We start from the raw sequence: 13,219 nt of genomic DNA on the forward strand, positions 1-13,219 counted from the left end.
AGGATTGATGTTGAACAGTTGAATTGCGCGGATCCAACCGCTTTGGTAAAATCTGAAGATGTCATCGCAAACTATGACCTCACGAACGGGAAGGTGGTCAGTTGCAAACACGTGGGTAAACGAAAGCTCCAAATAATACAACAGATTACAATTCCAAAGTCAGTTACCCAGACAGCTCCCTCTCGAACTACTGCTGGAACTGCTAGTGATGGTGTAAGCATCGGTAAAACGTCTCTGAGCCCCACGCATGTCCACACACACCTTTCAAGTCGTTCTGCCAAGCATGGTGCTAAAAACAGACGTACCAAGTATACTTCACCAACCAACAGTCACTCTGTTCATACTTCTACAAGTGCTACAAAGAAATTGTTCAAGGGTACCAGAGAAGACGTTACCAAGGAGAGTCAACCTGCCAGTAGGTGTTGTAGCACGTCCAAGGGCTCTTTGAAGGGGCTTCCCCATACCAAGCCCACTACCTCAACCATTAGGACCAGATCCAGCCAGAGAACCCTCTGAAGCATTAATGTATGAAATATGTCTTGAACTACTAACTTTCATCATCCTCCATAGTGACGTTTCATCTTAAGGACTAATACAGAAAAACCTGAATGCTGTCAGATGATTATGGTTGTATGGGGTGATATTTCAGGTTTGCCTTCAGAAGTGCTTTAACTCTTTGTGTAACAGATTCAGTGATTTCAGGAAATATACTGTTCTGCTGCATCCCAAAAATATTTCATTGGATTAAGATGTGTTGGTTCTCATGTAGGTTTCTTGAACCATTTAGGTTCAAGAAACCTAAACAGAGTTTTCTGGTGCTTTAAGTTGAAGAATACAATTAAATCATCATGGGAGGGACGTGGTCACTTTCAATTCACAGACGGCAGAGCAAGTTACAGCCCCTGGCAAAAATCACCAGTCATGGAGTTGTTGACTTTCAGGAGTTTCATGGAGTTGTTTACTGTCAGTGATCAGCAGATCACAGACATGCCACCAAACTAAAGTTCAAATAGAAAAACAATCAAGCTTTAAGAAACACTGAAAGAAAGCAAGAATAAATAATGAGACTGGTGTTGCCATCACTTTTGCCGGGGTTGTGTGTCAGCGTCAGGGAGGGAACTTTATGAGTCTGCCCAAAAACTAAAACCTCCCCACACCATCACCAGCCAGGACAGTCGATACAAAATGGGACAAACCGATGCTTTGTCCACTAATGTTTACACCAAATTCTGCCACATATAACGAAAATCCTGAGTTATGGAACCCAGGAACATTTTGCCAGTGTTCTTTGGCCTAATTTGGGTGAGCCCTTGTGAATGACTCTCAGGCCCCGTCAACAAACGATTTTAAACTAGTTTTATTTTAGAAATGTTTGGCGTTCGTATGCAAACGCTTTGAAAACGATCGGTCGGGAGTTTGACCGGAGCGGCACACCTGTCGACCAGTACCACAGGCGTCGGACAGAAACCTCCCGTAGAGCAGAAGGGAAAAAGCTTACTTTGTCTTGATTTTTAGTTTGAATACAGACCGTGAAAGTGGGGCCTCACAATCCTTCTGACTTTTTGAGTTTTAAGCAGGAGGTGTGAAAGGTTACCACAGGGAGAACTGGTTTGTGGCGGCCAAGTGTTCATAGTGACGTTGCTTTTGGATCCTTCATTGTCGGCTCTTCCCATCACTGTGAAGCAGAATTCATCAAGCGGTGGACTGTTCACCCGCTAGTAAGGTTTTTGTAATACAACCATGACAAAAACATTCAATCGTCATTAAACTGTCTTTCTTCCACTATATAGTATCTGCTGTATGAGAGAAATGTCACCACATGTGATGTAGACGGTATAATAAATGTACACTTTAATAGATATGCGCTGTATCATTTAAAAGCGTGAATTCCTTCATTGTTACTGTCGGTCTTCTCACATGTGAAGAACGATTTAATATGACTGTAGAGTTCAAGTGCAGGATTCAGCGTTTCAGAAAAGTTGTCTTTTCGCTGTTTTCAAAAAGATGAAGATGGAGTGTTTCCAAAAAGTGGCACTCAGGAAGCCGTTTTCAAAAAGTTCAGTTTTCAGTGATTCTGAAAGCAGGTGTCCTTCAAACCATCAGCCAAAACACAAGGAACAAGTGGTTTTCACTTGGGAATGTTGTGTTTACACACCCGTTTCCTGTCCTGTGGTGGTCTGCTGCAGCAGCCTCTCTGATTGGTCAGCTTCACTACGATGAGCGCTGTCTCCTCCAGACCTTGGTTGAAGAGGTCTGGCACCTTGAACCAGTCTCATCATTCTCCTCAGCAACTGTCTTTGTTCACTGGATGCTGCTGCTGCCTGGATAGTTTCTGTTTTTACTCACACCGAAGAGACAGTCGCACATTTGAGAGGAAGAACGGGAGCAATCTCCGGCCAAGCAACCAGATCCAGTTATTGAGGAATATATACTGTATACCATTACACCAATACCAGACAAATCCATTACAACACGTCTGGGATATTATGGTTGTCATGTCACGATGTTCAGGAGTTTAGTGATGCCATTAGGAGCATGCAAACAAGCACATGCTGCAATGTTGTTGGCAAAATGACCCTGAAATGAACCAATCTTATTTTTGAACTGTTGGGAATTTCTTTCCATTTAGACTGTGTGGGAGTGAGGTCTTGCCTGCACAGCTGAGGAGACGCAGCAATAAATGGAGCAACAGTTTCAAAGAAACTGGAGCTTCTACAGAACAGTATTAAGGCCACTCCAAAAAACATTTGTTACAAAAGAAAAAAAGCCTTTCACTTTGAGAAAAAACTCAAAATACAACGTTGAGATGTTTTTCCATCATGCAATTTGAAAGAAAATGTAACTAGCCAATGGATGGAACTGCTTCTCCAAAATGCATTGCAGGCTGTCTGGTGAACTGGTTATACTTCACAACAGGTTGTAGCTCACAGACACAGTGTAGTTTTCAGTACTAGGTACTTTGTAGAGACGGTGGAGCGTCTCTTTGCTTTTGAGGAGTATGAGTGACGTGGGCACCGATCCCGGGGGCTCGGAGGCTGTAGGATGTATTATTATCAAACAAGCAAATCCTTTGTAAGATCCGATGTTCAGGTGCAGTGAGCAACGCTCTATAGTTCGATTTCTGTGATTCCATGTGATTATTTGGGCATCCAGAGGCACATGATGAGGGATGGACCAGAGGTGACGTTTCCACGTTGTATTTGGGCGATGCACGACGTGCACGATGAAATGAAAAGAATCTCGACATTGTATTTCAACTTTTTTCTCCAAGTGCAGGATGATTTTTTATTTTTTTTAACCTCTGATATTTTTGTTCTTGAGTGGCCCTAACACTCCTCCGTAAGCATCCCTTAGAGCAGTGCAGTTCTGTGATCACTCTGGCTCTGCTCCTGATGTTCAATTATTTCTAGCAGCAAATGTTCACAGTCCTTAATTGTGCTGTTAATGACTGCTTGGTGAGTCGTGGCCTTCAGAGGAGATAAACACCATTCGACTCTCTACTACCTGGTGTCAGTTACGCTGAAGATGAAGAAAGAATGAACTCTCAGTCTGGTTCACAGATACCAGGGGGATCGTTTCTGAGCTGTTATCAACACAGGGCACACTGACGGAGGACATGGAGAGTTACTTTACCAAGTACCTAGTTACACTTTCTATAAGGGTTATTAGAGAAAGGAAAATGATGAGGCTTTTTTTCTGAGGGTGACACACAAACTGCACGTCACACCGCAAGCTGATAGATGCTATAGAAGAGTGGAGATAGAATTCTTCACGATAATAATCTAAGAAAAGTTTCAACCGATAAGCATCAACAAAAACACTTTAGAAGCCCCTAATTGTTGTGATATATTGTACTTTTTTATATTGCAGTGTCATGGAAACCATACAATCATTGCCCAGCCACACTCATCCTCACACAGGAAGTCAAAATGGAAACGTTCTGGTGTCTTTGTTCCTGATCTGTCTAGAGATTGTTATGTACAAGTGCAGTTTGTGGTCATGGTTATTCTTTTTACGGTATTCATTAAAATAACCCACTGTAGATACATTTTACCTTTGAGTGTCTATAATTATTCCAATGTTTTCTTTGTAAAAAGCTGTCAGTAATGATTGAAAAAATATTATAGTTCTGAGTACTGTCAGGTTAAATTTGAGAAAAAAAGAAAAACCACTATACCCCTACCTAAAGTTTTGTGCATATATTCCTTTTCTTGAAAATAGAAACTACTTTGGTCCTTTCAAGCGACGTTGGTTCTTCTGGCTGGATTACAGCCAGGTCACATACATGAATGTTCCATACAGAAACATACATTTTTATTTTTGCCTTATGTATTGAATTCACATTTAAGACTCTGAAGTATTTTAATATGAGATTTGGTTTAGTGTACAAATGCATTTTCAAACAGGATTTTATGACTATATGATAAAGTTATGGTCATAAAGTTGTAAATAAAAAGTTAAATTGGTGACATAAAGATCTTTATACGAACAAACTAATAACATTAGAATGAAGCCAACACTTTTTTGTGTATGATGAAAATGTAAATGGCATGTCTACATGTTCAAAGATGAATAATAAGGTTCAGTTATTGTTTTAAGGCAGAAGTTGAATTCTTCATGTTAAGTCAGAATACAGGGAGCCAATAAGATGAAGTTGTGTCAAAATACAAACAAAGCACCACAAGGCTCTCCCTCGTGTTTTCTTGTAACTCAAACAACATAGATTTGAACCGTATGTCAGTAATGAGTCCAATCAGGAAAAGTAAAGTATGTACCACAGCGAGAAAGAAAGAAAGGAAAGACTTTATCAATCCACCCATCCTTTATACCCGTGGTTGGCAACCAACACTCAAAGAGCCATTTGGACCCATTTCTCACTGAGAAAAAAACACACTGGGAACTACAAAATCCTTTAGTCAATTAAATTTCTTTTTTTTCTTTTTTTTCGCCCTTGTCCTGTTCGGCAGCTTGGGCCAACAATATGATGTGATTGAGAGCCTTCTGGAGTCAGAACAGTTTTTGCTCTTCAACAGGAAGAGACCTGGAGTCTCCTCCTGTTGCTGCTTTATTAGAAGTTGGCATGGCTGCAGTACACGACCGGGACAACATACAATACCCTTGTTAGTGCTACATATATTATTTACAGTTATCACACTGATCTAAATACTTTCCAACTGTTATTAGATTAAACCAGCCTGAGCAGCTCTATCTAGACAGGAACATGATTTTCTAGATTAAACCAGCCTGAGCAGCTCTATCTAGACAGTAACATGAAGCAGGAACATGAATTAACAAAGAAGCAACAAAAGAAAAACATGATTTTCATAGTTGAACGAATGATGGTAGAAAACGAGAGACATCAGGAACACATCTCATTGATGAGGAGTGGAAATGTGTGTGTGTGTGTGTGTGTGTGTGTGTGTGCGTGCGTGCGTGCGTGCGTGCGTGCGTGCGTGCGTGCGTGTGTGTGTGAGAGTGAGTGAGTGAGTGAGTGAGTGAGTGAGTGAGTGAGAGAGTGCGTGCGTGAGAGAGTGCGTGCGTGCGTGCGTGCGTGGTTTGTCCACTGGGTGTGGTCGGAACTGTTGTGGGGGGCCTGTAGCGACACCCTGGGGCCAGAGGCCATTGGGCCCGGACATCGCCACCCCAGCAGCCGGCAGCCCCCCAGACCTGGGGAGGCCCCAGCGAACCACCCCAGAGAGCCACGCCCCCGCCCAGAGAGCACCAGATGGAGAATGCAGAGAGGAATCCCCCACCCCGGCAAGAGGAGCCCACAAGAGAAGGATAAAGGGCACAGGGCCCCAGGCCCCGACCCAAGCCACCAAGCCGAGACCGGCCGGAGCAGGGCCCCCGGGCCGAGCGAGCCGGGAGCCCCCCCCCCAGACCAGGAAGAGCGAAGTCTCGGCAGGGCCCGGTCGGAGGACAGTCAACTGTCCACCCCCAGGAGCCTCATATTCTACCACCCACACTCCCGCCCCATGAAGCTCCCCGCCTGATCTTGATAGACACACCCAGCACACACACACACACACACACTTGGGGGGAGGGTGAAGCCAGCCGGGCCCCCACCAGGCCACTGCGAGATCCATTCTCCAAAAATCCAACCGCGAATGGGGAGGGAGCACCACACCCCAGCCGCCCCGCGAGCGCCATGCCTGAGAGAGCACGGCCCCCGAATTCCAGTTGTATTCACCTCGGACCGGGCTGAGACCACAGCGGGAGGTCTGGGGGGAGCCCCATCTCCCGCCTCCCCCACCCTGTGGAGTGTTGGATGCATGTAGGGGTGTGTCTTTGTGTTTTCAAGAGGTGGATACAACGTGTGTGTCTAAGATGTGGTTTAAAATTGAGGGGTAGCAGCTTGCCCCCTCAAGACCCTACGTGACTACGTGTGGTTAAAATTGTGGGTGGTGCAAAGTCGGAGGAGGACCGCAGTTAAGTAGCCGGGACCCCCCACCCTTGGAACTGCCTCACTGTTCACTATTGTAGAGTGAAGTAAGGTAAGGTAGAGAGGGTTGTGAGGGAGGGAGGTCCCCCCGTCGGTAGGACCCTGGCCCAGCTGGACCCCCCCACACACATATTCCCCAGCACTCCCCAGACCAGGCCGCAGCCTCCCCAGCATAGACGCTAGCACCTCTAACTGCTGCCAACCACCCCAAGCCACGACGCCATGTGATGTGGTCTAGAAGTAAGTTTTTAAATAACTTTATATTCAGATTACTTTTGGATTTCAAGTTCATGAGCCTTTTTTGCGACGCTTAGGGAAACCAGGAGCATCAGGACTGATTTTTTTCTCTTTTATTTTCTGTGAGATCACCTGACAAGCAAAGTGAAGGTGAGACTGGGATAGGGGGGCCCAGGCATAACGATAAATCTTCACAGATCTTTTGCCAGAACGTTTGGACTGGTGTACACAACCATAGTGTGTGTAAATAGGTATCGGGGAGATCACCTGTGTAGTTTGAACACATGTTAGTGGGAGTGAGCCCCATCTTGAACATCCTTTGTCCTGTGTAATGAACTCTGTGAAGAACCTTGTATTGTATGAGCTGTATATTGGAGTTTTTGCTCATTTTCAATGTATTTGTACAGATTTCTGACCAAAACGTTGGGTCTCTGTTGATGTTGAGATCTTCTTCCCATTTGGAGGTGGGAAGGGATATTGAGATATTTGAACCTGACAGGATTGAGACAATTTTAGAAAGAGGTTTAGGAGCTGAGATCTTCAGGTTTGTCACTGTCTGAGGTAAGTTCAGGTTAATCTGTTCTAGTTTGAACTTAGTTTGTATTATTGACTTAAGCTGAAGATATTCCAGATAGTTGCTTTGACTGATGCCATATGCTTCTATTAGCTCATTAAATGGAATAAAAGAGTTATTGGAGAAAAGTTGTTCTCAGTTTCTTATTCCTTTATTTTGCCATCTTGGGAAGTTTCTTGGTTTCTTTCTTTGCAGGATGTCAGGATTGTTCCAGATGGGGTGAGTTTGCAGGGGATGAGTGGAGATCCATTCATTTTAAGAAATTCCCACCAAGCTGTCAGCGATGTGTTTATATTGATGCTTTTAAAGCAGCTGTGCTTTTTGATGACAGGACTGAAGAAGGGAAGATCTCTGACTTGGAGATCTTCACACAATGTTTTTTCAACGTCTAGCCAGCCTTCATCTAGGGGTTTCTGATTGATCCATTTTACAACATAAAGTAGTTTATTGGCCAGATAATAATTGTAAAAGTTTGGGAGTTCTGAGCCACCTTGGTCCTTGGTGTTCTGTAGTGTTTTTAAACTTATACGTGATGGTTTATTTTTCCATAAGAATTTTGAGACATGAGAATCAAGAGTGTTAAACCAGGTTTTTGGTGGTTTTGCTGGGATCATTGAGAAGATGTCGTTAATTTTAGGCAGGACCATCATTTTGATTGTTGCTACTCTCCCCATAAGTGAAATTGGGAGTGTCCTCCATCGGGTGAGGTCCTCCTCTATTGCTTTAATAAGGGGGGTGTAGTTTAAGTGTACCAAGTCTGACAGTTTGGCTGAGATGTTAATGCTGAGGTATTTGATGTTCCCTGGTTTTTGTAGGGTGTTAGGTGTGTGCTGAAAAATAGTTATTAGGCAAGACGACTTATTTATTCCAATTTATAGAATATTCTGAGATTGATGAGAACCTGTTTATTAACCCTATTGATTCTGGAAGAGAAGTCTGTGCGTTTTGCAGGAAAAGTAGCACATCATCTGCATAGAGACATATTTTATGTGTTACATTTACTGTTCGTATTCCTTTTATGTTATTGTTCTGTCTGATGGCTGCTGCTGGTGGGTCGATAGAAATTGCAAAGAGAGATGGTGAGAGTGGACACCCCTGTCTGGTGCCTCTCTCAAGATTGAACCTTGAGGACATTTGCTCATTGGTTTTAACACAGGCACTGGGTGAGGTGGACAGGATCTTTATCCAGGAGAGGTAATTTTCTCTAAATCCAAATTTTCGTAGTGTAGGGGGTAGAAATTTCCAATGTACCCTATCAAAGGCTTTTTCTGCATCTAAGGAGGCAATAATGGACTTTTGTTTATTGTGGTGGCAGTGGTCTATAAGATTAATTAATCTACGTGTATTGTTAGTGCAGTGGTCTATAAGATTAATTAATCTACGTGTATTGTTAGTGGAGTGTCGTCCTTTAATGAACCCAGTTTGATCAGGGTGTATGATGTGGGGTGTGATTTTTTCCAGTCTGCTTGCTAATGTTTTACTAATTATTTTAAGATCTACATTGATTAGTGATATCGGCCGATAGCTAGATGGTAGTGTGGGATCTTTATCCGGTTTTAGAAGAAGACTGATATTTGCACAGTTCATATGTTTTTCCCAGTTTTTCTAATGTATCAGTGCTACAAACAAATTTCCAATCAGCCGAGGGTCGATTTGAGACTAATTAATTAAGATGCCGAAAGATGAGAAGGATAAAGTGCCAGAACCACGCAGCAGGACTTCTGCAACTCAGCAGACACAGTTTGTCACGTTTGCTACGCCCTCGACACAGGGTGGTGCACCTGCTTGGTCAGGTGTGTGCTCCCTCCGCTACAGAAAGTTTACCAACCGATCTCAAGACAGAACCTCTTGCCTCAATACGCAGTGATCTACAGCCATAACGTACAAAAATACATGTATTGCAACTATACTGTATGTTCCCTGGCATATCACGGGATGGAATCGAACTGAAATTATCGCCGTCGGCGGACGATATATTATTATACGTCACAAATCCTGCCAGTGTGATCCCTCTGATTTTATCTGTTTTTGATATATTTGATTCTTTTTCTGGCTTTAAGATAAATATTCAAAAACCAAGCAGAACCAGGTTTAAATATTTGAGAATAGATTTTTCAAGAACCTTATCTTCTCTACAATCTTCATATTTTTCTCCTCTACTTACAAAAATCTAATCTCACCTACAAAGGATGGAACCATTTGCCCTTGTTGTAATGCCATGTTCCTAATTTGCAATAAAAACACAACTTGCTACCAGAAGACTTCTCTCACGCGTTTCATGTTGGTAGTCAGGATTAAAAAAAAGCACTTCCAGCCATCGACCCGAGTAAAAAGAATGCTTGCAGCTTCCTTGACCTACGAAAAACTTGATACAGTAAATCACAACATCCTGCTGGCTACATTACACAACTTTAATTTTTCCATAAACACTATAAAATGGATCTAATCATATTTAACTGATCGCTCTCAGCATATCACAGTGCAAAGCTGCCAATCTTCTGCCCTACCTGTCTCAACTGGTGTGCCTCAAGGGTCAATCCTGGGGCCTTTACTATTTTCTCTTTACATTATTGACCTCCCATCCACTTGCCCAGATGTCTCTATGCAAATGTCTGCAGATGACACAGTGTTATATGTTCATGGCAGCAGTGCATCCCAAGTGGCTGAAAAGCTGACTCAGGCAGTGGTTCACATCACTGCATGGCTGAAGCCCTCTTGTGTCAGGTGAACGGCTGCAGACTGTAACTCAGTATAAATATCTTGGTGTTATTCTGGACTCAAAACTGTCTTTCAAACCACATGCCAAAATGATCAGTAATGGTATCAAGTTTACCCTCAGCAACTTCAGACACATCCGGCACCAAATGTCAATACAAGCAGCTGAAATGTACATGCATTCAATGATCTTTTCACATCTAACCAGTGGCGGCCATCAGGGCCTGCAAGTCCTTCTCTGAAGGCCTAAGAAAAATATCAGAATCAGAGACTGATGTTGATTATATTTTGTCCATGAATACTGCTTAAATAATCCCAAATTGTCTGTCTGCTTCCTCTCATAGCTTCTGCCCTGGCTGCTGCTTCCAGACTCTAGTTTCATATTGAAGCTTTTAACCAATCATATTTCAGCCATCACCTGTTGCCGGGTAAAGAAATCTGCCTCAGATTCAATTCTGCAGGCGTCTGCAGCGTAAAATACGTGTCGGTCACGCTGCTGCTTTAACCGATCAGATTTTGATATTGGCGACTCAGGGCCTTCTTGAAGGCCTAGGCTGACATCAGCATATTCAAGCCCTCTGATTGGATGGTCAGAGAGTTCACTCTCCAGCGCTGGCTGACTACATCTGTAGCAGCTGCATGAATAAAAATATAGTTGTGTTGATTTAATAGCGGTTTTATCAACCCACAATGACTAAAGGAGAAGATAAAGACATTTGGTTGCAGATTTTTCGTCAAAACAATTTTCAAGACGGACTTTTCCAGGAGGTCATTGAACACACCGCAGCACTCCAGCAGAGGTCAGGTGCAATTTATCTACGCTCACAACAAACTCAAGGGCAGGATTCAGGATTATATTATTTGCTATTATATTATTTCCAAGACCATGAAAAGCTGACGTTTGTCAACGTCCTCGACCCCCAGAAGTTTTGGGAAAAGCAGCCGCTATTTTATGCCGCTGCAGCAGAAGGTGAGACTTGAACTTGGATTTTTTTCATTCATAAAGGTATTGATTCTATCTGTAATGCAAGGGCTTTTTATACTTAATTTCTGCATGGTAACATGGTTTTTGTAGCCATAACAAAGTTATAGAGGGGTGGATTGAGACAGACCGGTCTGAAATGCATCTAACCTACTATTTAACTGTCTGGTCACATGCTAATGCCACAACTCTCAAACCCATCCAGTCCCTGTACAAACGCACCATAAAAACTCTAGATCGCAAACCACAGAGCCAAATACTCTCATCTTTGCCTCATCTTTAAAATAATACATGGTTTGTCATCACCCCCACTCAAAAAGTTCATTAACACTAGAACATCAGAACTCAGTAGAACAAGGGGAGCAGCAAGAGGCGACTGGATCGTCCCTCTAAGAAAAAGTCTCTTTGGTCAAACCAGCTTTTCTGTCCCAGCTGCCCATGAATGGAATCTCACCCCCATAACAATTGTATTAAGCGGAACACTGGACCAGCTCTATACTCTCCACCGGGTGCTCGAGGGCTCATGGGAGTTCGCCCAACCAGTCCACATGTGTTTTGCGGATCTGGAGAAGGCGTTCGACCGTGTCCCTCGGGACGTCCTGTGGGGGGTGCTCCAGGAGTATGGAGTCCAGGACCCTTTGCTGTCCGGGCTGTCCCTGTACGCCCGGAGCAGGAGTTTGGGTCACATTGCCGACAGTAAGTCAGACCTGTTCCCAATGCACGTTGGCCTCCAGCAGGGCTGTCCTTTGTCCTTTGTCACCGGTTCTGTTCATAACCTTTATGGACAGAATATGGACAGAATTTCTAGGCACAGCCAGGGACCGGAGGGGGTCTGGTTTGGGGACCACAGGATCTCGTCTCTGCTTTTTGCAGACGATGTGGTCAGTGAACAACATTTTCAAAGTTAGTTATAATGCCAAGCAAAACCAACCTTTGTGAACAACGGTCAAAAGACGTACGCTTCCTACTGGTTTTCCACCAGAAAGGAAATTCTAAGGCGTATTTATCGTCCCCAGCAGTTAATAGTGATACCACCCCCTCTCGTGGTCTAACAAGGTAGTGAAGAATAAACCTTACAAATTTAACCCCAATCTGGCTCTTAACACTGTAATAGGGAGAATCAATGTCATCATAATGAAACTCCTCCGCAAATGACTATTAGCTGCATGTAGCTTAGGAGTGTTAAAACTGTTAAAATCAATGCTTAAGTGTACACACACAAACTTTTTTATTTTTTTTTATGTTTATTGCAACATGGTTCGTATGATTTCTGTTAAGGCACCTTATTTTTATACAGAATTCTCAATTAAACACACAGAAAATGAGTCTTGCAGTACCTTGTGTATTGCTGTTGGTAGTTTTCGGTTTAGTGCTGCCGCGGGGAAAGGCCTCCACTGAAAAATGACTCACTGACTAATCTTGTATAATTTTGGAATATAATGTTGTTCGGTCTTCAGCCACCAGCGCCCCCTGTTGTCCAATGATACTTTAACAGCTCGCCATTAGCAGTGAATAAACTTTGAACCCCATCGTCATGATTGACAGCTTCTGGAGCCAATCAACACGCGTCTCACATCCGTACCAATCAGAATCTCACATGTACTCTTACGAGAGGGAGTTGCAGTGTGAAAAAGTGTCAGAACAAGCTCCGATAGTTTTTCCTAATGGATTTTAAGAATTGATTTAAAGACAATTTAGTCAGACTGAATATGTGAGAATACCTGGGGACGACTCCTTCAAACAAGAATATTCATGTTGTTGAAGCTGCTTCTCATAGCTGCTGAAGCCGACATGTGAAAATGAATGTGGGGGCTCCACCCGAGTCCAGTCCACTCCAGAAGGCCCACAGAATTGGTCAACAAAACAGCAACGCTCCTGTGACTGTTTACACTCGTGTGAAGGTGTCTCAGTCCAGATCCATGTCTCTTCATGAAACGGCATTGACTCGATTCCTCCCATCCGACTTATGTCAGAGAAAAGTTTACCAGGCTGTTCGGCTGACATGAATGGAAGGGAATGAGGCTCCAAAATCAATTTGAAATGTTTTAACAGAAATGCTTTTTCATTTTAGGATTAAACTGCATTTTTTGACTCATAAATAAAAATGAATAATCAATCATCCAAACTGCTTTTTAATTTTCTTATACAAGACTGCTTATTCTGTGTCTTAATTAAAAGGAAAAAGAAAGACGTTTAAGTTTTAATATTCAAAAGATGCCTACATATATATATATATATATATATATATATATATACATGTATATATAGA

Source organism: Lipophrys pholis (assembly GCF_963383615.2).
Source record: "Lipophrys pholis genome assembly, chromosome: 9".
Lineage (NCBI taxonomy): Eukaryota > Metazoa > Chordata > Actinopteri > Blenniiformes > Blenniidae > Lipophrys > Lipophrys pholis.